Source organism: Hibiscus syriacus, unplaced genomic scaffold (genome assembly GCF_006381635.1).
Source record: "Hibiscus syriacus cultivar Baekdansim isolate YM2019G1 unplaced genomic scaffold, ASM638163v2 tig00109972_pilon, whole genome shotgun sequence".
Taxonomy (NCBI): Eukaryota; Viridiplantae; Streptophyta; class Magnoliopsida; order Malvales; family Malvaceae; genus Hibiscus; species Hibiscus syriacus.
The window spans coordinates 1,149,416-1,176,438 of NW_024062543.1; the positions used below are offsets into that span (position 1 = coordinate 1,149,416).

General features: G+C 35.0%; 1 protein-coding gene, 1 long non-coding RNA gene and 2 other non-coding genes across 4 annotated transcripts in view; all 4 read left to right on the forward strand.

Moving 5' to 3' along the window:
• Positions 1–5,193: 5,193 nt before the first annotated feature.
• Positions 5,194–5,295, forward strand: LOC120211581. Its single transcript, XR_005524618.1, has one exon. It is a non-coding gene; the product is annotated as a U6 spliceosomal RNA (small nuclear RNA).
• On the forward strand, positions 5,243–6,571 carry LOC120211427. Its single transcript, XR_005524600.1, has 3 exons — positions 5,243–5,283; positions 6,041–6,138; positions 6,546–6,571. It is a non-coding gene; the product is annotated as an uncharacterized LOC120211427 (long non-coding RNA).
• A 497-nt stretch (positions 6,572–7,068) lies between these two features.
• LOC120211426 (auxin-responsive protein SAUR68-like) overlaps positions 7,069–27,023 on the forward strand; it is a 31,258-nt gene continuing 11,303 nt past the window's right edge. Inside the window, exons 1-4 of the transcript XR_005524599.1 lie at positions 7,069–7,318; positions 7,800–7,905; positions 24,330–24,336; positions 26,221–26,228. The gene's annotated coding sequence lies outside the window, so the exon portion shown is untranslated. The remainder of the gene's footprint in view (positions 7,319–7,799; positions 7,906–24,329; positions 24,337–26,220; positions 26,229–27,023) is intronic.
• LOC120211580 lies at positions 7,228–7,330 on the forward strand. Its single transcript, XR_005524617.1, has one exon. It is a non-coding gene; the product is annotated as a U6 spliceosomal RNA (small nuclear RNA).

A 27,023-nucleotide genomic window follows, 5' to 3' on the forward strand; every position in this document is an offset into this window, starting at 1 on the left:
GGAATAAAGTACTCACATGGAAGAGATAGATTGTTTTGTTATGCACAACCCATCCCATCTGAATGAAAATATACATACAATATAATCAAACCAAAACATACATACATAACAAATTTATACATAACAATGTTCAAATAATGTACCCACAACAACGAAATTAATCTGATGAAAAAGGGTTATTTCTAACGAAGTCCGGAACATTATTTTCCAAATAATATACCCATAACAATGTTCAAATAATGTACCCACAACAATGTTTAATTGATTTGTTGTGTAATTTTCAATCTGCATTATGTTGAAGGTAAAAAAGACATGTTGAAGGTACACTATCGCAACGCGAAAGTCAAATTTGTGTTGCGATTTTCTCGTTTCGATTGTTGCGATAGTCAAATTCGCAACGCGAAAGTAAAAATCCCGTTGCAATTATTGCGAAAGTCAATTTCGTAACGCGAAATTCAAATTCGCATTGCGATTTTTACGTTGCGAATTTGATTTTCACGTTGCATATTTGACTACATAAAATACAACTGAAAAAGATAAAAGACAACAATCTGATAAGTGATAATAATGAACAGATCATAGCAATGTTCAAACTCAAGTTATTAATGCATGTCTAACTGAAAATGTATGCATTCACACATAAAATACACATAATACAACGTTTGCATTTAAAAATCATCTAAGTTAATAAGTCCCAAAAGGTGAAGCCGGTTGTGATTGAGATTTTGATTTCCTTTTCCTTGGCACCATATGAGCTTTGGATTTTGATGAGGATCCATATTTTGGTATAGGAAAAGATGATTGTGATGGCACTGGTGATCCACAGGTCAACCTTGTATGACCACTTTCCTTGCACCGACTACATGTTAATATCCTCTTCTCTTCACCCTTAGACGGTATACGATCATGATTTTTTGATCGGCCAGGTAGCCTGCTATCCATGACTAGTGACAAAACTATTTGTAAGTCATCTGGTATGTCCCACTCAGAAGGATGTGGAATATGGTAGATAATCTCGACATAAGTCTGTCGATATACTTCTGTAGTGTAGCAATCCATAGCGTATGTGCTTGAATCATCTTGGTTTAGATGAAGATCAACTTTTATAACATGGCCATACGGATAACCAGATGTTTGTCATTTCATACAACTACACGTCTTTGCATTTAGATCGATAAGCCCATTTAAGTTATTATCCAATACTTCAAACAAAGTGTTTGAACATGGTTCAACTCTCCATGACGTTGACTTCACAACACGTTTCGTTATCTTTTTTCAGTCCATGGTGTAACACGACGTTCCAATGTTCCTGTAAATTTAAATAAATAATACTTAGTAAAATATATATATTAAATATGATAAGTTACGAATTTAAAGAAATAATACATGCATGGTTTCTTTTCTTATAGTACCACTGTTGAATAAAGGCTCGAAAAAACTCCATTAACATAGTAATGGGTAATTTTCGGGAATGACGACTTAGAGCGTTGATTGATTCTGCACTATTAGACGTCATGAAACCATGTATTGCTCCAAGTTGATGTACTCTTGACCATCTTTCAAACCCGACATCTTCTAGTGTTTGAGAACATTGAGGCAAAACACATCTTAAACAATCTATATGCTTATTAAAATCCACTTCCCGATAAGCTTTTTACAGCCTTTCAGTATGTCCATTTGTGATTTTTTATACCAGCACACCTTGATTTTAGATTTCTGTACAAATTAACACCACAAAGTCCATGAAAAGCATCTGAGAAACACCTTCTAACAGCGTTGTCAATTGAGTTTGCCCTATCAGATATGATTGTCAGATTGCTAATATGACCTATGCAATCCCTAAGATGTCCCAAAAACCATGTCCATGAAATAGAGGTTTCAGATTTGCCAACCCCGTAAGCTATTGGCAATATCCCATTGTTAGCATCCATGGCTACTGCTAATAAGTTTACTCCAAGGTATCGACCTTTCAATTGTGCTCCGTCAACTATAATAACTGGGCGCATGCAAGTAATAAACGAACGAATCTACAAAATAATATACACAAGAAATATAATCATTTAAATGTGAAATGCATTTAACTAACAAAAATGAGTCAACAAAATTATATTGATTTACTAACCGCAGCACCAATGGCGATAAACAACAACTCAAAGCATCCATCTCTATCTGTTTTGATATGAGTTACCGACCCAGGATTTTTCAGCTTTAAATTGTGACAATAAGCCGGCAGTTGGGCAAACGATGCTTCTGGCGACCCCTCAACAATTCCAAGGCATAACATTTGGCTCTCCAAGCTTGAGAATATGAGATACTAATCTTGAACCGAGTATTCATGTCAGTCATAATTTCATGTCCCCGATATACCCTGCCATTCAAAAACATTAACTCAGCCAGAAAACCACCCAACACCTTTTTGTTTGCCTGTCTATGGTGAGGAAAAACTTGGGTTCTTGAACATGTATGTTTATCAATAAAATTCCTAACTTGAAACATTTCGCAATCTTTTATCCTCTTTGCAATCATACGACACGTACAGTTTTTGTAAATCATACACCTTGTTTCGAAACGATCTTTGCTTGATTTGTTAACTTTTAGTTGATAGCCATCTTCTACACATTTCGTATACTAAGCTATCTTCAAGTCTTCCTTTGTATCAAAATAATCATCTTTCTTGATACGAATAACTTTTATGTAACAATCAACTGTTAACTTTACCAACTCTTCTTCTGGTATCTAAAGTAATTCTGGCATATTCAGTTATACTCTCGTGGCATTTTCTTCTTTTTCTTTTCTTCGGGGACTTCTTTTTCTTCTTTTTCTTTTTCAGGGTTATATGAATTACAGAATGGATGTTCAACATGTTCATTCACAGTCGTAGCTTCCTCCTCATTATCATCAACAATATCTTCCTCGGCAGCTGCTGTTTCATCATCAAAATTCGGGTATTGACCAATATCAAAATCATTACATACATGGTTTGTTTCTTCTTCTGAAACATCATTAAAATCTGAGTATTGACCAAGATCAAAGTTCGGGTATTGACCAAGATCAAATTTCGAATACTGACTAGTACTCACAATTTTTTATGTTGGCTCATCATCGTCTAACTGGTCAATACAAAAATCGGAATTTGGTGCTGAAAGTTGATTGGGATTTGGATTAGGAAAAGGTTGTGGGTTTTGAGATTGTGTTTGATGTTGTGTTTGGTATTGGAAATGTGGTGAAACAAAATTTTCTTGGTGATGAAATTGTGGTCGAACCATTAAATTTTGAGATTAATAATAATGTTGTACATTGTGAGCACCATAAACTGGGGTTGAAGAATTTAGTTGATTACTACCCGCTAGTGACCCAACTTCACTACTTCTAGGTTCAACAACATACAATGTAACATCATCTTCTTGTGAAACACTAATGTAAGCAATGAATCGTTCAACATCTTCATTGTCGGATAACAAATAAACTTTACCTTTTCTCTGATAAGATAGCCTAAATACACTTAGAGGCTCTAAATTCAATTTCTTTGCAACACGTAACATTAGAGTTTCATAAGTTAACTTTTTTAATGACAATTTTAGTTGAAGATTCATGGGTAAAGGCATATATCATAAAACACCATGAACATTCTCCCATGACCCTCCAAAACACAAATCTATCCAAACATGATCAACATTATATGATTTCATTCTACAAATTGTAAATTAATTTACTAAACAAACGAGCTATAAACTACATATCATCACTAACTTAGAGAATAACATACCTTTATTAAGTTGATAGTTGATAATTTGAGAGAGAAATCATTGAAAAATTATATATAAATAAAATTATGAAAAAAAAATTAGAGAGGGGAATGATATCGTTGGATATAGGAACGGATGTCTCCGGAGAGAGTGATAGATGGAGATGGAATGAGTTGCGATATAGGGATTTAGGTTATGAGTTGCTGCTGCTGCGTAGTTATATACCCAAAACATTTGTGTTGCGAAAATAAAACCTGTTGCGAAATTAAAATTCGTGTTGCGAATTCGAAAATCGAGTTGCGAATTCAGAAATCGAGTTGCGAATTTGAAATTCAGTGTTACGAATTTGTAAATCGCAGCGCGAATTTGTAAATCACGTTGCGAATTTGACTTATGTGTTGCGATTTACAGATTCGCGTTGCGAATTTGGAAACTGAGTTGCGAAATTGGAGTTCGCGTTGCGAATTTGTTGGTCATTTTCGCAAATCCAAAAAAAAGTTGGTTAAAATCATATATTATAAGGCATTTTCGGCCACTGAAGTTATTTTATCTAAATTATAAGATTTTAGTTGGTTTATGCTTGTTGTAGTGTAAATTACGAACCTTTATGAGTGTCGAGTATTGTCACTTTGTTTAGGAATCTAACTGAGCATTTCTGTCATTTCTGTATATAGTCATAACAAATTGACAACATGATTTTCAGCTCAAGTTTGAATGGAAACCCCCAAAGATTAAGCTCAAGTTGACAATATGACATGCTTGCAGGATCTGAATGATGATGTTAATCGAGATATATGCTACTTGCACTCGGGTGAGTTTTAAATGCAGGTATGTTTTTGGAAAGGGTATTTTGTATATTTGCTAAGTTTTTCTATATATTTAGATGGTCATATTCATGTTTGGAAGAACCGGCAATTCTAAGGTGTTTCCTATTAATGCATTGTTCTGGAGATTTGGAGCTTCAAAGAAGCCTAAAGAAGCTGCTGAGTGAGTTCATCATCCAAGAATTGAAGACCCAAATGTTTCATAAACAAAGATAGTGGCTTGGCCTCAAATCTTTTGTTACTTGTGAAATCAAAACAATAAACAAGTTTTTGATCATGTAAAAATGATCCCTGAATACAATTGTTGAAAATCTTCATAAATTGATCATTATTCAACTTGACCAATTACCAGCATTTTAATCTTAAATTAAAATCTAAACCAATCTATATACTTTAACACAACTCTTGTCTGAATGAAGAGGGTCTCTGTCTTCAGCCACGTCTACAAGCCCATGGCTTTTGTTTTGTGCAACACCCAAGTCTGGACCAGCCCACACGTTAGGACCTTATAAAGATGACATAGGCCAATTCATGATTCAGTTGGGAACCAACTAAACATCCCACACCAGCTAGAGAAACAGAAAACGAATAGTTTATATGCACCAAGCAGCCGTCTCATAATTGTCCCTTCGGGACATCCGATAAAATTGGAACGATACAGAGAAGATTAGCATGGCCCCTGCGTAAGGATGACGCGCACAAATCAAGAAATGGTCCAAATTTTTTTCTCATTTTTTGGTGGCCTGTTTCTCGATTTCCTTTCCTGCTAGTCTGTTTCCATCTCTTTATCTGACCATTTTCTTTGCGTTTTTGTGCTTAGTTTGATGTTCGATTTCATGGGTTTTGCTCAATCTGGGTTTGGTTTTTTTAACTATCGTGAACAGTGAGTATGATTCAGACATTTATTGTTAGTGATTTGAGATAGTTTGTTGATTTAGCTCATGGGTTTTCATCGTAGGTTCAAAATAATTATACAACTTTGATTGCTGGTAACTAGTAGTGATTATAGATTACTTGAGCTTGGCTATGTTTAATGGAGGCTTTCATTCTTGCAGTGTTCATAGTTGATTTCTTTATAAATAGAAAGGTCTTGGATGCTTGTTGCTGGAGAATGTGATGTTGACCAGAATTTCTATACATAATGTGCTAAAAGTCCGTAGTCATCAGTGATAACCTTGTGGTTTATTTACCAAATTCGGAGTACACAAACGCTGTAGGATGAATTGAAATTTGGTAGCCATTGAGGAACGAATTTGAATATAAAGCTAAAAATTTACCTGTAGGTGATATACTGAAGGGGTCAGTTTGTCCCTTCAAGAAATTCTCAGTCTGTCCTGACCTAATTTAGCTTCAGCATTTAGTCTTTTTGCTTTCTTATTATATAGAGGCCTTGTTCAGTGTGATATGAACTAATTCAGCTTCAGGTTTTACTTGGAATCTAACCAAATACCCTATATCCATTTGAATCAGATTAAGATACCAGCATACATTGTAGATCAGCGTGATGGAAAATCGATGAAGCGGCCCAAACATATCTTTTACTATTTTCTCTTGTGAACATTTTGCAGGTCAGTTTCCATTTGTATGCTTAGTTTGATGTTCATCTTAATTGAGAGTTAAAATCATATCCATAAAAGAATCTATTCATGATTGGGTTATGGAATCAATTTGATCAAACAATTTCCCTTGTTAATCTTGGTTGGTCAATTGAGTAACAGAAAATCATGGTTTTGAAAATGATATAGAGATCTTTTTTACCATTAAATTATAAGATTTTAGCTGGTTTATGCTTGCTGCAGTGTAAAATACGAACCTCTATGAGTGTCGAGTATTGTCGCTTTGTTTAGGAATCTAACTGAGCATTTCTGTCATTTCTGTATATAGTCATAACAAATTGACAACATGATTTTCAGCTCAAGTTTTAATGGAAGCCCCTAAAGATTAAGCTCAAGTTGACAATATGACATGCTTGCAGGATCTGAATGATGATGTTAATCGAGACATATGCTACTTGCACTAGGGTGAGTGTTAGATGCAGGTATGTTTTTGGAAAGGGTATTTTGTATATTTGCTAAGTTTTCTGTATATTTAAATGGTCATATTCATGTTTGGAAGAATCAGCAATTCTAAGGTGTTTCCTATTAATGCATTTTTCTGGAGATTTAGAGCTTCAAAGAAGCCTAAAGAAGTTGCTGAGTGAGTTCATCCAAGAATTGAAGACCCAAATGTGTCATAAACAAAGATAGTGGCTTGTCCTCAAATCTTTTGTTACTTGTGAAATCAAAACAATAAACAAGTTTTTGATCATGTAAAAATGAGTACATCCCTGAATACAATTGTTGAAAATCTTCATAAATTGATCATTATTCAACTTGACCAATTACCAGCATTTTAATCTTAAAGTAAAATCTAAACCAATCTATATACTTTAACACAATTCTTGTCTGAATGAAGAGGGTCTCTGTCTTCAGCCACGTCTACAAGCCCATGGCTTTTGTTTTGTGCAACACCCAAGTCTGGGCCAACCCACACGTTAGGACCTTATAAAGATGACATAGGCCAATTCATGATTAAGTTGGGAACCAACTAAATATCCCACATCAGCTAGAGAAAGAAAAAACGAATAGTTTATAAACACAAGGAAGCCACTCCAGATCGTCCCCTCGGGGACATCCGATAAAATTGGAACGATACAGAGAAGATTAGCATGGCCCCTGCGCAAGGATGACACGCACAAATCGAGAAATGGTCCAAATTTTTTCCTTCTTTTTTCCTTGATTTTCTTTTCTGCTGGTCTGTTTTCGTCTCTTTCTCTGACCATTTTCTTTGCGTTTTTGTGCTTAGATTGATGTTCGATTTCATGGGTTTTGCTCAATCTGGGTTTGTTTTTTTAACTATCATGAACAGTGAGTATGATTTAGACATTTATTGTTAGTGATTTGTGATAGTTTGTTGATTTAGCTAGTGGGTTTTCATTGTAGGTTTAAAATAATTATACAACTTTGATTGCTGGTAACTAGTAGTGATTATAGATTACTTGAGCTTGGCTATGTTTAATGGAGGCTTTCATTCTTGCAGTGTTCATAGTTGATTTCTTTATAAATAGATCAAATAGTTTCCCTTGAGGCCAATTACAATTTTTACTGGTCATTGTGTTCATGAGTAGAATTTGTATACTAATATGCTAAAAATTTTGCATCCATCAGTGATAACCTTCTGGTTTCACCAGAATTGAAGGGCCAAATGCTGCAGGATGAATTTGGAATTTGGCACCATTGAGGAATGCGTTTGAATTGAAAGGTCAAAGTTCACCTGCAGTTGAGTTGCTGAAAGAGGTTAGAATGGCCACAATTTCATGTACTTGTCTTGCTAATTCAGACTCTAATGACTGCCAGCTTGTCACTTTGAATGCATAAAGGTTGTCCCTTCCAAGAAATTCTCAATGTGACCTGAACTAATTCAGCAGCCTAACTTTCTTCTCTCATCAGTACTGGCAATGATACACAAATCAAACTCCCTTTTCCTTTTACTTTTTCCAAGGTTTTTTTATCTGCGGCAGTTTAATGACTTTGCACCAGCGGTAACATCCTGCAGATGAACTAGTAATGGCATATATTTTCCATGTATTATCTTAATCTATTTTTTCTCAAGGCTCCAAAGTTCAATGTCGTTTCATTGTTCGGTATCTTTTAGTCTATCAACCATGTATGGTAACAGTATTTCAATGCTTGTTCCTGGGAATTGAAACAGAAAAAAAAATACATTAGGATTCTTGTGAAACTGAAGAGTTATTATTATATTAGTATAGATAGTAAACCAATCTTCTTAATTTCTCTAATAAGAATTACAATAAGAAGTACAACACATAGGGTTTAACCAACATATGAGAACATATTTAGTTGTAGCACTGAAGGTGCCACTCTTGCGACTCCTTTGTTTATATCAGTGCAATGCAATGCAATGCAAAGCATGAAGTTTTCTAGTCCAAGAAAAATAGTAATAGCTAACTCTACTTTTGCATAGAATTCTTCAACAGTAAACAACTTCAAGTACAGGACGTTTTCAGATGAAGTAAAATTTTGATTGTGTCATCCATCAATAGGAATTTCAATGCCGTTTCTGGGTTTTTTTTAGCAAAGGCATACTTACATTTATAAGGTAAAGATTACAGCCAAAATGATCAATTGCAGCAAGAAACTTACAAGAATGGCAAGGAAGTGGCAGAAAATAACTGTCAAGGGGAGAAAAAGAATTTTTTTTTACTGGGGACGTCCAGTGCAAATGTTATAGCAGGTGAGTTGGTGAATCTTCGGTGGCTGAAAAGGTCATTTTGTCATCTACACCACAGATCAGAAGCACCATGTCATGCCCTAGTCATATCTCAGCAATAACATATTTGTTGAACTCTTAAAGTTGTTTGATGAAGAGTTTGGTCTATCAAGTCATGGTCCTATAATATTGCCCTTAGATTCATTCTTCTTCAAGTACACAGTCTTCATTGTTCATCTTGTGACTCATGGTTTATTTTGTATAAGACAACTAGTAGGACGATGTTCTCTTTACATTCAAACTCCATGTGCCAATAGCAAAAACTAGTAGGACGATCAAAATATGATGTATGTCTCTCCTATCATCACATGGTTTTGCATTCATTGAGAGCTACATTGATGAGATTGCCCCCATGGATAAGTGACAGGAAGGTCATGAAATTGATTGGATTTGAACAGAGACAAGGTACAGGTGGCAATTTGCTTGAGTGAAGGCTTCTTATTAATATTTAAAGTAATCAATATTATTGCAACACTGGATCATATTGTTACACCACTTGGCAGATGGATAAAGATGTGCCAGCAGGCACTGGTATGCTCCATCTTGTTGGAACTAATCATCCAATAAAAGCAGGTAATCCCCCCTTGCAGATTAGACCTAATATGACATCACATGGCTTTGTTTCTAATGAATACCTGAAATTTAATAATGCATTAAAGGCACTGTCTCTAGACCTTGTGATTATATATTGATCCCAATTCCATTGCCTCATATGAAGCACAACAGCTTCATTTAGCAATTAGAGTTCTAAGACCTAAAACTTCCTTCTTCTTTTTTCTATTTCATCCGAGTCTTTCCAATTACACAAAGTAAAACAAGATGATCAGTGCCAATAAGCTTATCAAATTAGCAAGAAAATGGCAATAGATAGCTTCAATTAGGAGAAAAAGAATCACATTACTAGGAACCACCGGAGACGGTGAAACAACCAGTTGCAACACATCATTGATGGTTGACAAGGGTCACTTTGTCGTATACAGCGTAGATCAGAAGCATTTTGTGCTTCCTTTGGAATACCTAAAGAACAAAATTGTAATGGTGCTGTTCAATTTGGATGAATAAGAGTTTGGACTTCCAAGGAATGTGCATCTCATCATGCCTTGTGATGCAACCTTTATGGAATAGTTAATTGATCTAATAAAAAAAAAACCGAGTAAAGAAATGGAGAAAACATTGATCGTGTCCATAAGCACCGGCCATTGCTCATCATCATATCTTTATCAGCAAGAAATGAGCCAACAATTTTCGATATACAGCTTCTGAGGCATTTCTCCCTATTCCTTCAAATCTTGTAATTGATCCACACCTTTTGAAGATACTAATTTTTTATCCATATTATTATTATTATTATTATTATTATTATTAGTATTATTATTATTATTATTATTATTATTATTATTATTATCATTATTATTATTATTATTATTAAATATATATTAAATATATATATAAATAATTAATTACAGGTCAATTACAAATGGACCGGCCCAGTTACAAACAAACCAGAACCGGTCCAGAACAAACCAGAAACCCTAAACATTTGGGGGTTTCCATTAGGGTTTCCTAACCCTAATCTAGCCGGCCGCCTCATCACAGCCGTTGGATCTAAGAGATCCAACGGTCCAGATTGCCCCAGATGGAAACCCTAGGGTCGGATACCCTAGGGACACGCGGCCGCCGCTGCTATCTCGCCGCTGCTATCTCGCCGCTGCCACGTCCCAACCGAAGGCTCCAGAAGCTCCAACGCCAGCCGTCCACGCCATGGCTACGGGGTGAGTCACCACTGGTAGTCCGGTGACTCACCGAGACCCCATCTTCGGACCGGTCCGATGGCCACACCGGTGGTGGCTATAAAAGCCACCACCCCAACCTGAAAAAAAAACGGAGACAGAAAAAAAACGGAGAGACAGAGAACACAGAGAGACAGAGAAAAAAAAAACAGAGAAAAAAAAAGATATACTAAAAAATATACCAACGATCTCAGTCAACATCAACGCAGCAAGAAAAAAAAAGGAGAGAAGAGAGGAAAGAAGCTTACTCTGTCATCGGAGAACCCCAACCGTCGCCGGATACAACGAAAACCGAAGGTATTTTTGTAGATCTGCTCCGATTGGGAGCTTTTTAAGGAAAAAGAACACCGGAAACGGTTTTAGACCGTCCCGATCTATATTTTGGTGGATTTTTGTAATTTCCGGCCACCATTAACGGTGGCCGGCAGCGGTGGTCGGAGCCCGGTAGCGGTGGCTGACCGGGATGGCTTCTCTCAGTTTAGAGAGAAGCCAGAGAACTCTTCTCTCTCTGTTTGAGAGAGAAAGAAAAAAAAAAAGAAATGAGATAGCTGGCCCGAAGGGCCAGCCGGTTTGGGCATTAAATAGCCCTTCCCAAACGACGCCGTTTTGGGGAGGGCTATTTGTGTAATTTTATAAATGTTAAACCCTTTCCGTAATCCCTATGTTTTATATGTTTTACATTTTAGTCATTAAATTGAATTTATAATATTTTTAATTCAGTCTTCGAATTTTAATTTCTTTTATTTTAATCCTTTATATTAAAATAATATATTTAGGATAAATAACAGATTTAATCCCTTAATTTTAATAAATAATATTTTAATCCTTAGTTTATATTTTTAATTTATTTTATTCTAATATCCGAATTTTAGATAATTTTATTTTAGTCATTAAATAAATAAAATAAAGAAATAGCATGTTTAATCCCTATAATTTTGATTAATTATAAATTAGATTTTTAAATTTTATTTTTACTATAATTTAGTCATTTATTTTATATGTTTTCATTTATTTTACTGCTTTTAAAATATATTATTTTAGTGGTATTTTTATTTTATTTGTTTATATATTTATGTATTCATAAATATATATATAATAAATAGTAATTTTTAAATATAAATTTTTAATATCGAAGAAAAGGACAGTCTTAATACAACTGGATGTCCTATTCTGATATTTTAAAATTAAAAATTAAACAATATTATTTAAATTAATATTTATCAATATCAAAGAAAAGAGCTGTCTTAAGGCACCTAGAAGTTCTTTTCTGATATTTTTTAAATAAATAAATATTTTTATATAATTTTGAAATAATAGGATTATAAACTAAATATATTTTTGAATTTTTAAATTTTAACAATAGAGACAATTTATAATTAAAAAGTACCAATTTTGGGTGTTGTAGGGGTGCTAATCCTTCCCTAAACGTAATCGACCACGAATCCCTTTTTATTATTAAAAAGAATGAATTTTTGGTTATAAACGCAGATCAGATTATTTTTTTAATTGATGTTTTCTTAAAATTCTTTTTAAAAAAAAATAATTTTTAGGTATTCGACCTACCTGATCCAAAAGGCCGATGGCGACTCCCAAATTATTTTCAAAACTATTTATTCACATCAATTTCCCCGCCAAGTATAATATTTCGTGCCCGGACGAAAACCGGTTACGACAGCTTGGCGACTCCGCTGGGGACCGGTCAAACTTTTAAAAATCAATTATAAATTGTCTCTATTAATTAAAAATTAAAAGTTAATATATTTAATTTTTAATTATTTCTTTTCAAATTTTTTATTTATTTATTATTTTTATAATATTTATATGTTTTATTTTATTTGCAAGTATTTTATTTCATTATTTATTTTTCTGTCAAAGGTTTAAACATTTCTCCTCACACACAACACTTGCATTGCATAACATAAAGCTCTATAATTGAGTTGTCCCCTGTTAAGTGGGAGTGAAAGCGACGTCTTCGTGAGAATTTATTCTCCGTGTCAGACCTAGCAAGTAACTTCCGGGGTTCATATGCTCTCTGTCTTCGTGAGAATTTATTCTCCGTGTCAGGCATAGAGAAATGTATCCCCTCGAATTGAACTCGATCCACTTTAGTCTGTGATGGACTAGGATTGAGGGTTAGCAACCCAAGGGGGCACTAACAAGGACAATTCGGGTACCTTGATTCTTAGATCTGAAACCCTGCATATAAAGAACCTTAGAAACTCTTCCGATCAGAAGTCATGCCGAAATTTTGTCCAAAATAGGTGTACACACAGGAGAAATGAATTCTGACTTTCTTGTTAATTTATTTATTAATTAAATTACATGTTTATTTAAATTATTTAAATTTAGAAAAGCATGTTTAAATAAAGAATATTTATGTAAATGTTATTATTAAAATTTCTTTATTATGTAAACTAATTTATTTTCTTTTTGTGTGTTCTTTATTTTTCTGTTTGCATTGCATCATACAGGATAAAAGACATTGATCCTTGTGTTAATTGTCTCATTGGAAAGCCTTCATCTATGAATAAAAAGTGTTCAAATCAAGTAATTCTAAACTCAGAAGTAAGACAGTGGGCTGAGGACTTACAAAGACGAGAAGGAGACAACCTGCAGGATGATTATGTATCTGACTTGGCCAGTTATGCTCCAGTTTCACTAAAAAGAAATGATATGCAAGATTTGCGAAGCATTTGGGAAAGTTGGGATTCAAACAAAAAATTGCAGTTTTATCAGACTTACGGAGACATCCCATATTTGCTCTATGTAGAAGTTGATGATGAATTACTCAGAGCCCTAATTCAATTCTGGAATCCAGGGTACAATTGCTTCACTCTCAATAAAGAGGATTTGGTCCCTACTATTGAAGAATACACAACTTTGCTACATATAGATGGGGCTTTGGAGAATCGAATCTATTCAAAGTCAATTAAAACTCAACCCTTTCGAGTTAAATTAGCAAAGATTGCTGGGGTACGAGAAGAATGGGTGGCATCCCGTACAAAACAAAAAGGCTGAGCATCGCGAGATCATGAATGAAATGCAAAGAGAAAGAGATCGAGTCAAAGATGTAGAAGAAATGAAGAATGACATCTTTAATAAATTTGAAGGTGAGAAAAATATCATGTTCAAGGGATTTGAATCTGAAATGAACCAGTTGATTGCTGAACTTGAAGTCAGAGGCCAAAAGATGGAAGAATCCAATGTTGAAAAAGAAAAATGGGAGCTGGAAAGAAAAAATTTCAACACCAGATTTGAGGTAGAGCAGGAAGTGGCTAGAAATTGGATGCAAAGATGCAGAAACAAGGATGTTCAAATCCAGAAGCTTAATCAAAGAACACAAGAAGCACGAACAAAACTTGAAGAAGATTTGGATCAGTCTAGAAATAAAAACTCAGAGTTTAATGCTTACATTTTGCAACTTGAAGAATCATTGTTTCAAGAAAAGGTTCGTCTAGGACCTAATGATCTCAAAGAAAGTAATGAGGAAAATGCTTCACTGCGAAGACGCATTAGAGATCTTGAAAAAATTCTGCACAATTGTCAAGTCAGAATCACTGAGTTAGAGCAAACTCTTGGAGAAATGAATGAACAGTGGCAAAATTCAACTGAGTTCTATGTGGAAAGAAGTGAAGAAAGAAGCAATATGGTGTTCGAGGCCATGGTTCAAATGAGTGAAGTTGCTAGATATGTTGGGGAACTAGCTGTTGAAGCCAAAATAATTGAGCATCAAGTTGATCCAGTTTCTAAGTGCGGAAAGAAGGTGTCATGGTTAATGAAAGAAATTATAGAGCTTAATAGGAAAGCTATGCCTTATCTGTAGTTATGAACTATTATAAAGAAACTTTTGTATGCCGATGAAAGTTGTTCTATGACAGTTAACTTTTTGGGATCAATACCTTTTTGCATACATACATTTTGCATACATTCATCATTCATTTCATAATTTTCTTTATGAATAATTTTATTATTTAATTTTATTAAGATAAAATTCATTAATTAAAATTTGGAAAAAATAATATTAAAAGATTTTTCAATCGCAGTTATTCTGGCCAAAAGAGAAATACAACATCACTACGGTACTAGACAAGCTACTAAGAGAATTATGGAGGATAAAATACAGCGTATTGAGGAACAACATCATAAAGAACAAGAAGAAATGAGAATGAAGCTGGAAAAAATTGAAGCCAGTATTGCAAATTCACAAGACAGTATGATGAAGAAAATAGAGGACTTGTTTAAAAGGCAGGCTATCAGTGGAAAAATGCATGAAAATCCTGTATCTTTCGACCAAGAACCCATATATCCTCTAGGTTTTCCACCAGAACCAATTTATCATTCTGGTACTACACCTATACAAATCAATGCTCGTACATCTGCATTTCAAGAAGCTAAACCACATGAAAACCAACAAGTGGATCCTGCATCTTCAAGCAAAAATCCGCTTATATCCGATGTGAAAATAGGGGATATTAATACTGAGCATTTGATCCCAGATTTGAATGAGCTGAATGAGAAACAAAAAGTAAATGAAGAACTAACCAGACAGATCAAGAGCTTAGAAGAACGAATGAAATCCGTGGAAATAACTGAATCATTCTATAGGTTTGATGCTAGTGAGTTGAGTTTGGTTCCAGACCTAATCCTCCCCATCAAGTTCAAAGCTCCCGAATTTGATAAATATGACGGTACTACATGCCCTTCATCCCACATTACTATGTTTTGTCGAAGAATGGCAGGATATGTGAAGGACGAGAAATTGTTAATTCACTGCTTCCAGGATAGTTTGACAGGATCGGCTTTAAAATGGTATACTCAATTGACCAAAGCCAACATTAGATCCTGGAAAGATTTGGCTAAAGCATTTTTAGAGCAATATCGCCATGTAACAGACATGGTCCCCGATAGATGGACTCTCCAAAATTTGGAGAAAAAGAATAATGAAACATTCAGACAGTATGCCCAGAGATGGCGTGACACAGCGGCCCAAGTTCAACCACCTTTGTCAGAAAAAGAAGCCACAGTAATATTTGTTCATACCTTGAAGGCTCCTTATTTAAATCATCTAATGGGGAATGCAACCAAAAATTTTGCAGATTTATTCATTTCTGGAGAACTCATTGAAAATGTCTTGAAAAGTGGCAAAATTGAATCAAATGAGGGGTCTAGTTCCAAAAGACCTACATACCGGAAAAAGGAGAATGAAGTCAACAATGCAAATTCTTACAGCAAAGATTCATCGAAAAGTGTTACAATAACCCAACCAAGGGTTAAGAAAGAGGAAACAAACACTAATCGAGCAGATTCCAGAGGATCTCGAAAGGAAAATGAAAGGTTGTCTTTTACACCTTTACCAGTACCATATGCTGAGATCTATGATTCGCTGTTAAAAGCAGATGTCATACGGCCCTATCCTTTGGTTCCCATGCAACCACCATTCCCTCCTTGGTATGATACAAAGGCACACTGTGTTTATCATGAAGGAATCACGGGTCATTCTATTGAAAACTGTTTGGCATTCAAAAGGGTGGTTCAAAATTTGATCAACACTGGGAAATTGGAATTCAATACACCATCTGCATCAAATCATCCATTGCCAAATCATGGAGATAAAAACGTGAATGCAAATCAGGAAGAGAACAGAAAGAAAGCAAAAACTGACATTTCTGAAATTAAATCTCCGTTTATTTGGATATTCCAACAACTCTCTGTAGCCGGTATAATTCCACAACAATTCAGGCCAAAGCAGAATGAAGGCAAGAATTATTGTGAATATCATCAGGAGAAAGGGCATAAAATTCAACTATGTCCTGAGTTTAGGAATTTGGTGCAAAAATTGATGAACAACAGAGAAATAGAATTCTTTGAAGAAGAACCAAGAAAAAAAGAAGATGATGTTTGCTCATCAGAGGATTCTAAACCAAGTCAAAGAATAAATGATCTTGTGATTATTAATGTGAAATCATCTACGGTGATTCCTGCACCAATAAAGCCGAAAGTAGTTATCACCACTCCTCTACCATTTCCATACAAAGATACCCGCAGGGTACCTTGGAATTATACTACCAATGTTTCAATGGTAGGAGGATCTGTTTCTCTAGAAAAAACAGAAGAGAAAATACAAAGTCTGAGTACAACATCGACGTCTGAAGCAGTGAGCGAGGTCGGTTTCTTTACGAGAAGTGGGAGATGTTACTCTCCCGAAACATCCAATGCTTCAGAACAAGTGAAAGCAAAAGGAAAAGCCATGGCAATACCTCAGAAGGTATTTGAGGATGAATCCCTTCCAGCATTTAATGAGCCTGTGACAGAAAAACAAGCCCAAGAATTTTTGAAATTCTTGAAACATAGTGAGTATAGTGTGGTTGAACAACTACACAAACAACAAGCGAGAATTTCTATTCTTGATCTCTTAATGAATTCAGAGGCACATAGAAATGCTTTGATGAAAATCCTCAATCAAATATTTATCCCCGAAGATATATCCCTCAATAAACTTGATAGAATTGTGGGACATATAGCCGCCGACAATTACATAACGTTCACAGATGATGAAATATCGGAAGGCCAAATGGGGTCAGTAAAAGCTTTGAACATCACGACACATTGTCATGGTCATGTATTGCCAGGAGTATTGATTGACAATGGATCCGCTCTCAACTTGATGCCTCTAGTTACACTTCAAAGAATGCCTCTGGATCAATCACACATGAAGAGTTATCAGAATGTAGTACGAGCATTTGATGGTACTCAAAAAGAAGTGCATGGGAAAATGGAAATACCGTTGTTAATCGGCCCAGTCGTGTACAATATTGACTTTGTGGTGATGGACATCCACCCCACATATAATTGTCTATTAGGGAGGCCATGGATTCATTCAGCAGGAGCCGTTCCTTCTTCATTACATCAGAAATTGAAATTTGTTGTTGATGGACAACTAATATGCGTTAGTGCTGAAGAAGAAATCATTGCGTCTGTAACAAGCGATGTTCCATATATCGACACCAATGATGAGGCTCTTGAATGCTCTTTTCGAGCTCTTGAATTTGTAAATGCAACCTTTATTGTAGAAGGAAGCAAAATTCCATATCCCAGATTGTCTGATTGCACCAAGATGACAGTACAACAAACTTTAGGCATCGGAGCTAAAGCTGGGAGAGGTCTAGGAAAGAATCTTCAAGGGATTTCAGTTCCTATCAGTATAAAGATGAAAAAAGACCGTTTTGGGCTAGGGTTTAAGCCCAATCTTCAGCAAAAGAACAAAGAGATGAAAAGAAGATGTGAAGACAGAAAGGCAAAATTGAAAGGGGGAGAAATCCTTTGGAAACACATGTTTTTTCCACAGTTAAAGACCACATTCAGATCAGGGGGAACAATTAATGTAGAACAGCAGCTTGTTGAAGCCTTTAAAGAAGAGAAGTTGACGAAAGATCAAGACATAGTTGAAGAAGCTATGAATGGTTTATTTATCAACATGATCATGAATAACAGCAAAACTGGCAAATACTTGGATAGGATTCGCCCATGTCTTCCTGGAGAAACACTCACCAATTGGACCACTGAAGATCTTCCTATAGTTTTTAATATTAATGCAGAGTAATATTCAGAACTAATCTTTATGTTTAGCTCAAAAATAATGAAAACTTTTTGTTATCTTGTAAAAGAAATTATGTTAAATATAAGAAATTTTCTTTAAAATTTTCAGACGGCAATTATTCTTTACATTTTCTTACATTTTTACATTTATTTATTTCATAAATTTACTATATTCTTTCGGAAATATGTCCGACTTAAATTTGCAGGTGTCACCATGTTAATAGCATGTTTATTCCTAAATTTAATCCAGTGATAAATTTAGAGCAGCCCATATGTCTGGAAGAAATCAATGGGTGTGAGGATGAACTGGAATGTGATGTTCCTACTGAACTATTAAGATTGGTAGAAAAAGAAGACAAACAAATTCTACCCCACAAAGAAAAGGTTGAGACTGTGAATTTGGGAACAGATGAAGAAATAAAAGAGGTGAAAATTGGTACTACTCTGACCATCCAGATAAAGCAAGAATTGATAAATCTCCTTCAAGAGTTCAAAGATATCTTTGCCTGGTCTTATCAAGATATGCCTGGTTTAAGCACAGATATAGTGATACACAAGCTTCCAATCAATCCAAAATATAAACCGGTCCAACAAAAGCTCAGACGAATGAGGCCAGAAATGTTGTTGCAAATCAAAGAAGAAGTGATGAAACAAATCAATGCAGGTTTCCTACAGGCATCTAAATACCCAGAATGGGTAGCCAACATTGTTCCCGTACCAAAGAAAAATGGGAAAGTTCGAATGTGTGTGGATTACAGAGATCTCAACAAAGCTAGTCCGAAAGATAGCTTTCCATTACCCCACACAGACACACTGGTGGACAATACTGCAGGGCACGCATGGTTTTCATTTATGGATGTATTTTCAGGATATAATCAGATAAAGATGAATCCTGAAGACATGGAAAAAACAACATTTATAACCATGTGGGGCACATTCTGTTATAAAGTAATGCCATTTGGATTGAAAAATACAGGGGCAACATATCAAAGAGCCATGGTAACTTTGTTTCATGACATGATGCACAAAGAGATTGAAGTATATGTAGATGACATGATTGCCAAATCCAGAACTGAAGAAGAACATATTCAAAATCTGAGAAAGCTTTTCCAAAGATTGAGGAAGTATCAATTAAAGCTTAACCCCGCTAAATGCACTTTTGGGGTAACTTCCGGGAAACTTTTGGGATTTGTAGTCAGCAAAAAAGGAATCGAGATTGATCCAGATAAAGTCAAAGCAATTCAAGATCTTCCACCACCCAATACAAAAAAAAGAAGTTCGAGGATTTTTGGGAAGATTAAATTATATATCTCGGTTCATTTCTCAATTAACTGACAAATGTGATCCAGTGTTCAAATTACTTCGAAAGAACAATCCTGAAGTCTGGAATGAAGAATGTCAAGAAACTTTGGATATTATTAAGAAATATTTATCCAATGCCCCAATTTTAGTATCACCAATGCCTGATAGACCATTAATTCTCTACTTGACGGTCTTCGAAAATTCGATGGGATGTGTACTAGGACAGCATGATGAATCTGGAAGAAAAGAAAAAGCTATTTATTATCTGAGCAAGAAATTTACTGATTGTGAAATTAGATATCCACCAATACAAAAATTATGTTGTGCTTTGGTGTGGACTACTCGAAGACTCAGACAATATATGTTATACCATACTACTTGGTTGATATCAAAACTTGATCCTGTGAAATTCTTAATGGAATCACCAGCTTTGACAGGCAGAATGGCTAGATGGCAGATGTTATTATCTGAGTTTGATATTGTATATGTCAACCAAAAAGCGATAAAAGGAAGTGTCATAGCTGATTTTCTGGCCAGTCGTGTATCAAATGATTATCAGCCTTTGAACTTTAATTTTCCCGATGAAGATCTGTTGTGCATATACATGAATGAAGAAGTCAAAACAAATGATGAATTTGCAACTTGGAAGCTTTATTTTGACGGAGCATCTAATGCTTTGGGACGAGGAATCGGGGCAGTGTTAATTTCTCCAGAAAATATTTATTATCCCTTTACAAGTAGACTGGAGTTCTTTTGCACCAATAACATGGCGGAATATGAAGCTTGTGTCATGGGATTGAAAGCAGCTATAGAAAGAAAAATCAAATTTCTCAAGATATATGGAGATTCATCGTTAGTGGTGTATCAATTGCGAGGAGAATGGGAAACAAAAGACCCCAAATTATTGGAATACCAAAATTTTACACTCGAATTAGTGAAAGAATTTGAGAAAATTACCTTCAATTATCTCCCTCGAGAAGAAAATCAAATGGCAGATGCTTTGGCTACATTAGCTGCTATGTTTCAGGCAACTAAGAAAGTTGATATGATGCCAATCAAAATGCAAGTTTATGAAATTCCTGCACATTGTTATAGGGTGGAAGAAGAGGTAGATGGTAAACCATGGTATCATGATATTCTGCAATATATCAAAAATCAAAGTTATCCACCAAATGCATCGGAAATTGATAAAAGAACTTTGAGAAGAATGGCTGCTGGATATTTTCTTGATGGAGAGATTATGTATAGAAGAAGCAATGATCAAATGCTATTGAGATGTTTAAATACCAGCGAAGCTCGAAATGTCATTGAAGAAGTACACAGTGGAATATGTGGAACACATGCAAATGGTCTTTCCATGGCCAGAAAGATAATGAGATATGGATACTATTGGGCTACTATGTACACAGATTGCATTGATTATGCAAGGAAATGTCATAAATGCCAGATATATGCAGACAAGATTCATGTACCCCCATCTCCTTTACATGTAATGACAGCACCCTGGCCATTTTCTATGTGGGGAATAGATGTCATTGGAGCAATTACACCAAAAGCATCGAATGGACATTGTTTCATCCTTGTGGCAATTGATTATTTTACCAAATGGGTTGAAGCTGCTTCATATACCAATATTAAGAGGTCCACAGTCTGCAAGTTCATAAAGAAAGAGATAGTTTGCCGATATGGCCTACCAGAGAGGATCATTACAGATAATGCTCTGAACCTGAATAACAAAATGATGACCGAACTTTGTGCACAGTTTAAGATCAAACATGCAAATTCAGTGGCATATCGTCCAAAGATGAATGGGGCAGTTGAAGCAGCAAATAAGAACATCAAGAGAATCATTACAAAGACTACTGAAACTTACAAAGATTGGCACGAGAAGTTACCTTTTGCTCTATATGCATACCGAACTACTGTTCGAACATCTACTGGGGCAACGCCTTTTTCTTTAGTCTATGGGATGGAAGCAGTCTTACCAATTGAAGTTGAGATTCCATCACTTCGAATATTGAGAGAAACAAAATTGGATGAATCTGAATGGATCCAAGCTAGAGTTGATCAATTGAACCTTATTGAGGAGAAAAGATTGAAAGCTATTTGCCATGGACAGATGTATCAGAAACGGATGATGAAGTCTCATGACAAAAAAGTACATCCAAGAGAATTCCAAGAGGGTGATCTAGTACTAAAAAAGATCTTACCTATACATAAAGATTTCCGTGGGAAATGGATGCCTAATTGGGAAGGGCCATACGTTGTAAAAAAGGCCTTTTCCGGAGGAGCATTGATCTTAGCAGAAATGGATGGAAAAATTCTGAGAAATCCAATAAACTCGGATTCTGTCAAGAAATATTATGCTTGAAGAAAAAAAAAAGAGAAAAAAGAGGGGTCAAGGTGAAAACTCGCAAAGAGCATCTTGTAACCAAAAGAAGGATTTGAGTTGAAAACCTGAAAAGGCGGCTCAAATGCAGGTTGATATTAGGCATCTGGCAATTGAACTCTCTTAAGATTTTGATAGTTTGGAAGAAACTTCACATCTACAAGCATTTCAACAACGTTTGAGATCTTCCAGACAAAAGCTTACATCGTCTCTAAATTGTGTCAACTTGATTAATTTAGAAATACTTATGCTTATAATTTGTTGAGACATTTGAATTTTTATCATTCTTATGTTTGCCATAACTTTGAATACAATTCTATTTATTTCAAGTTCAATTTATTTGAGATTCAATTTATTTTTGGAAATTCAATTTATTCTTCTATGATTTAACATAATTTTGAAATAAATTAAAGATTTCTGAATATCACTTTATGTTAATACTTTTAAATACGTGGAATACAAAGTAAGCAAATCATCACCATCTTGAACAAGGTCGAATTTGACAATTCTACTCATCAATTGCTCCAACCGATCACCATTCAGTTCTTGCACACCTGTTTTCAAAGATATACTAAGGCAATAGAAGGCAACCTTTGTAGCATTGATTCCGGCAAAAAGAAACAAGACATTGATATCACTGGGAAACATGTCTCTATACAGATCCTTGTGTATGGTTTTTAAGGAAACCTAGAAGCATTTCCACCTCATTAGGTTCAAGTGGAGCAACTTTATTCCTTCCAACCCATACTAGATTCCATTTTCAGCACTCATCAAGAACATACTTCTGGACACTTGAAGGTGGCTCATTGTCATAAGCTTCAAGAGCATTACAGATCCTTTCTGTCAATTTGGCACTTCCTGTACATGTTTATAAACAGTTCAACTTTATTCTTGGATCCCATGAAAGCCATCATTTCTTTGTCAATGGAAAAGCATCAGCACAGGGAGGAAGCAGAATAAGAGAAAATCTGTTCTTAATTGGCAGAATTAAGAATATAGCCCTTTTTAGTGTAGCAGCATGGAAATGCTTCGAATCTATAAATTCTGGCTCTACATCAAATAAGTATTGTGATATCCTAGTCCAAACATTAACTGAAAGATGAATTTGCCAATAGCATCTTCTGGAAGTGTTCTTTGAGTTATCTGATCTGGTTTAGCAGAACCAATCATTGAATTTACAGGATGAATTTGTTAATAGCATCTTCTGGAAGTGTTCTTTGAGTTATCTGACCTGGTTGGACAGAACAATCATTGAATTTAGAAGATGAATTTGTTAATAGCATCTTCTGGAAGTGTTCTTTGAGTTATCTGATCTGGTTTAGCAGAATCAATAATTGAATTTAGAAGATGAATTTGTTAATAGCATCTTCTGGAAGTATTCTTTGAGTTATCTGACCTGGTTTAGCAGAACCAATCATTGAATTGGGAAGATGAATGTGCTCATAGCATCTTCTGGAAGTGTTCTTTGAGTTATCTGATCTGGTTGGACAGAACAATCATTGAATTTAGAAGATGAATTTGTTAATAGCATCTTCTGGAAGTGTTCTTTGAGTTATCTGATCTGGTTTAGCAGAACCAATCATTGAATTTAGAGGATGAATATGCTCATAGCATCTTCTGGAAGTGTTCTTTGAGTTATCTGATCTGGTTGGACAGAACCAATCATTGAATTTAGAAGATGAATTTGTTAATAGCATCTTCTGGAAGTGTTCTTTGAGTTATCTGATCTGGTTTAGCATAACCAATCATTGAATTGGGAAGATGAATATGCTCATAGCATCTTCTGGAAGTGTTCTTTGAGTTATCTGATCTGGTTTGGCAGAACCAATCATTGAATTTGGAAGATGAATGTGCTCATAGCATCTTCTGGAAGTGTTCTTTGAGTTATCTGATCTGGTTTGGTAAGAACTACAGAACCAAACATTAGAATTAAAAGATGAACTGCATGATCGTCTTCATTAAGAAGTTTCTTTTCAAGCTTCTTTTGCTTATTCCTTTCCCAAAAATCATAGCACAAGTTTCACCTTTGCTTGTAACTGGGATCATCACATAATGGCTTCCCATCTTTTACCGGAAGAAAGCTATTTGAAGTTTCAGCCTCTGAGAATCACATTTTTGTCAAGTATAACAGTTTATTCTCTTCATCAAAATCAGAAGTCAAGATTTCTCGGTATTAGAAGAACTATCGATATCTGTGAAATCATCTTGAAAGGTCACTTCATAATCAGATGAATTGTTATCAGAATCAACATGTTGCCTGAATACAAGCTTTTCAAGAGCCTATACTATTGAGTTTTATTCTCAAGAGGTTTTGTGACATTATATCTACATCTATATTTGTCAAAGATGATAGATTCTTTGTTTTGAAGAAGAAAGATCTATTGGGTTTTTACAATTGAAGAAATACTCAATTCACCAATCTGAAATCAAATAAATTAACATTCATGCATCATATTTAGGCATTTTCAAAAAAAAAATAATAGATACATTTTCATTCATTTTTATTCTTGTTGAATTTTTAACAGGAATTTCAAAGATTTTAGCAAAGATTCAAATCTATCATTTGATAGATTAGCTTTTCCAGAAAAAGTTCATAATGAGAAGAACTCATCTGAAGAAGGAAGAAGAAGTTCATAATAAGAAGAATTTGTTCAACCTTTTGGTTTGAATTCATCATTTGATGGATCAACATTGCCAGGAAGAGTTCATAATGAGAAGAACTCGTCATCTGAAGAAGGAAGAAGAAGTTCATAATGAGAAGAATTTGTTCAACCTTTTATCTGAATTCATCACTGGATGGATTATTTTTTTCAGAGAAAGTTCATAATGAGAAGAACTCATCTGAAGAAAGAAGAAGTTCATAATGAGAAGAACTTGTTCAACCTTTTGGTTTGAATTCATCATTTGATGGATCAACATTGCCAGGAAGAGTTCATAATGAGAAGAACTCGTCATCTGAAGAAGGAAGAAGAAGTTCATAATGAGAAGAATTTGTTCAACCTTTTATCTGAATTCATCACTGGATGGATTATTTTTTCCAGAGAAGGTTCATAATGAGAAGAACTCATCTGAAGAAGGAAGAAGAAGTTCATAATGAGAAGAATTTGTTCAACCTTTTTTCTGAATTCATCAAATTGATGGATTATCTTTTCCAGAGAAGGTTCATAATGAGAAGAACTCATCTGAAGAAGGAAGAAGAAGTTCATAATGAGAAGAACTTGTTCAATCTTTTGCTTGAATTCATCATTTGATGGATCAACATTGCCAGGTAGAGTTCATAATGAGAAGAACTCGTCACCTGAAGAAGGAAGAAGAAGTTCATAATGAGAAGAACTTGTTCAATCTTTTGCTTGAATTCATCATTTGATGGATCATCATCCCCAGCAAAAAGTTCATAATAAGAAGAACTCATCTGGAGAGAGAGAAGAATTTATTCAATATATCCATTATGATCAAAGTAAAGCCAAATGGATAAAAAAATTTATTATCTTTTCATCTTTGCCCTATTCTTGTTAACACAAGAATGAGCAAAGAGGGGCAGCTGAAGATACTAATTTTTTATCCATATTATTATTATTATTATTATTATTATTATTATTATTATTATTATTATTATTATCATTATTATTATTATTATTATTAAATATATATTAAATATATATATAAATAATTAATTACAGGCCAATTACAAATGGACCGGCCCAGTTACAAACAAACCAGAACCGGTCCAGAACAAACCAGAAACCCTAAACATTTGGGGGTTTCCATTAGGGTTTCCTAACCCTAATCTAGCCGGCCGCCTCATCACAGTCGTTGGATCTAAGAGATCCAACGGTCCAGATTGCCCCAGATGGAAACCCTAGGGTCTGATACCCTAGGGACACGCGGCCGCCGCTGCTATCTCGCCGCCTCCGCCGCTGCCACGTCCCAACCGAAGGCTCCAGAAGCTCCAACGCCAGCCGTCCACGCCATGGCTACGGGGTGAGTCACCACTGGTAGTCCGGTGACTCACCGAGACCCCATCTTCGGACCGGTCCGATGGCCACACCGGTGGTGGCTATAAAAGCCACCACCCCAACCTGAAAAAAAAAACGGAGACAGAAAAAAAAACGGAGAGACAGAGAACACAGAGAGACGGAGAAAAAAAAAACAGAGAAAAAAAAAGATATACTAAAAAATATACCAACGATCTCAGTCAACATCAACGCAGCAAGAAAAAAAAAGGAGAGAAGAGAGGAAAGAAGCTTACTCTGTCATCGGAGAACCCCAACCGTCGCCGGATACAACGAAAACCGAAGGTATTTTTGTAGATCTGCTCCGATTGGGAGCTTTTTAAGGAAAAAGAACACCGGAAACGGTTTTAGACCGTCCCGATCTATATTTTGGTGGATTTTTGTAATTTCCGGCCACCATTAACGGTGGCCGGCAGCGGTGGTCGGAGCCCGGTAGCGGTGGCTGACCGGGACGGCTTCTCTCAGTTTAGAGAGAAGCCAGAGAACTCTTCTCTCTCTGTTTGAGAGAGAAAGAAAAAAAAAGAAATGAGATAGCTGGCCCGAAGGGCCAGCCGGTTTGGGCATTAAATAGCCCTTCCCAAACGATGCCGTTTTGGGGAAGGCTATTTGTGTAATTTTATAAATGTTAAACCCTTTCCGTAATCCCTATGTTTTATATGTTTTACATTTTAGTCATTAAATTGAATTTATAATATTTTTAATTCAGTCTTCGAATTTTAATTTCTTTTATTTTAATCCTTTATATTAAAATAATATATTTAGGATAAATAACAGATTTAATCCCTTAATTTTAATAAATAATATTTTAATCCTTAGTTTATATTTTTAATTTATTTTATTCTAATATCCGAATTTTAGATAATTTTATTTTAGTCATTAAATAAATAAAATAAAGAAATAGCATGTTTAATCCCTATAATTTTGATTAATTATAAATTAGATTTTTAAATTTTATTTTTACTATAATTTAGTCATTTATTTTATATGTTTTCATTTATTTTACTGCTTTTAAAATATATTATTTTAGTGGTATT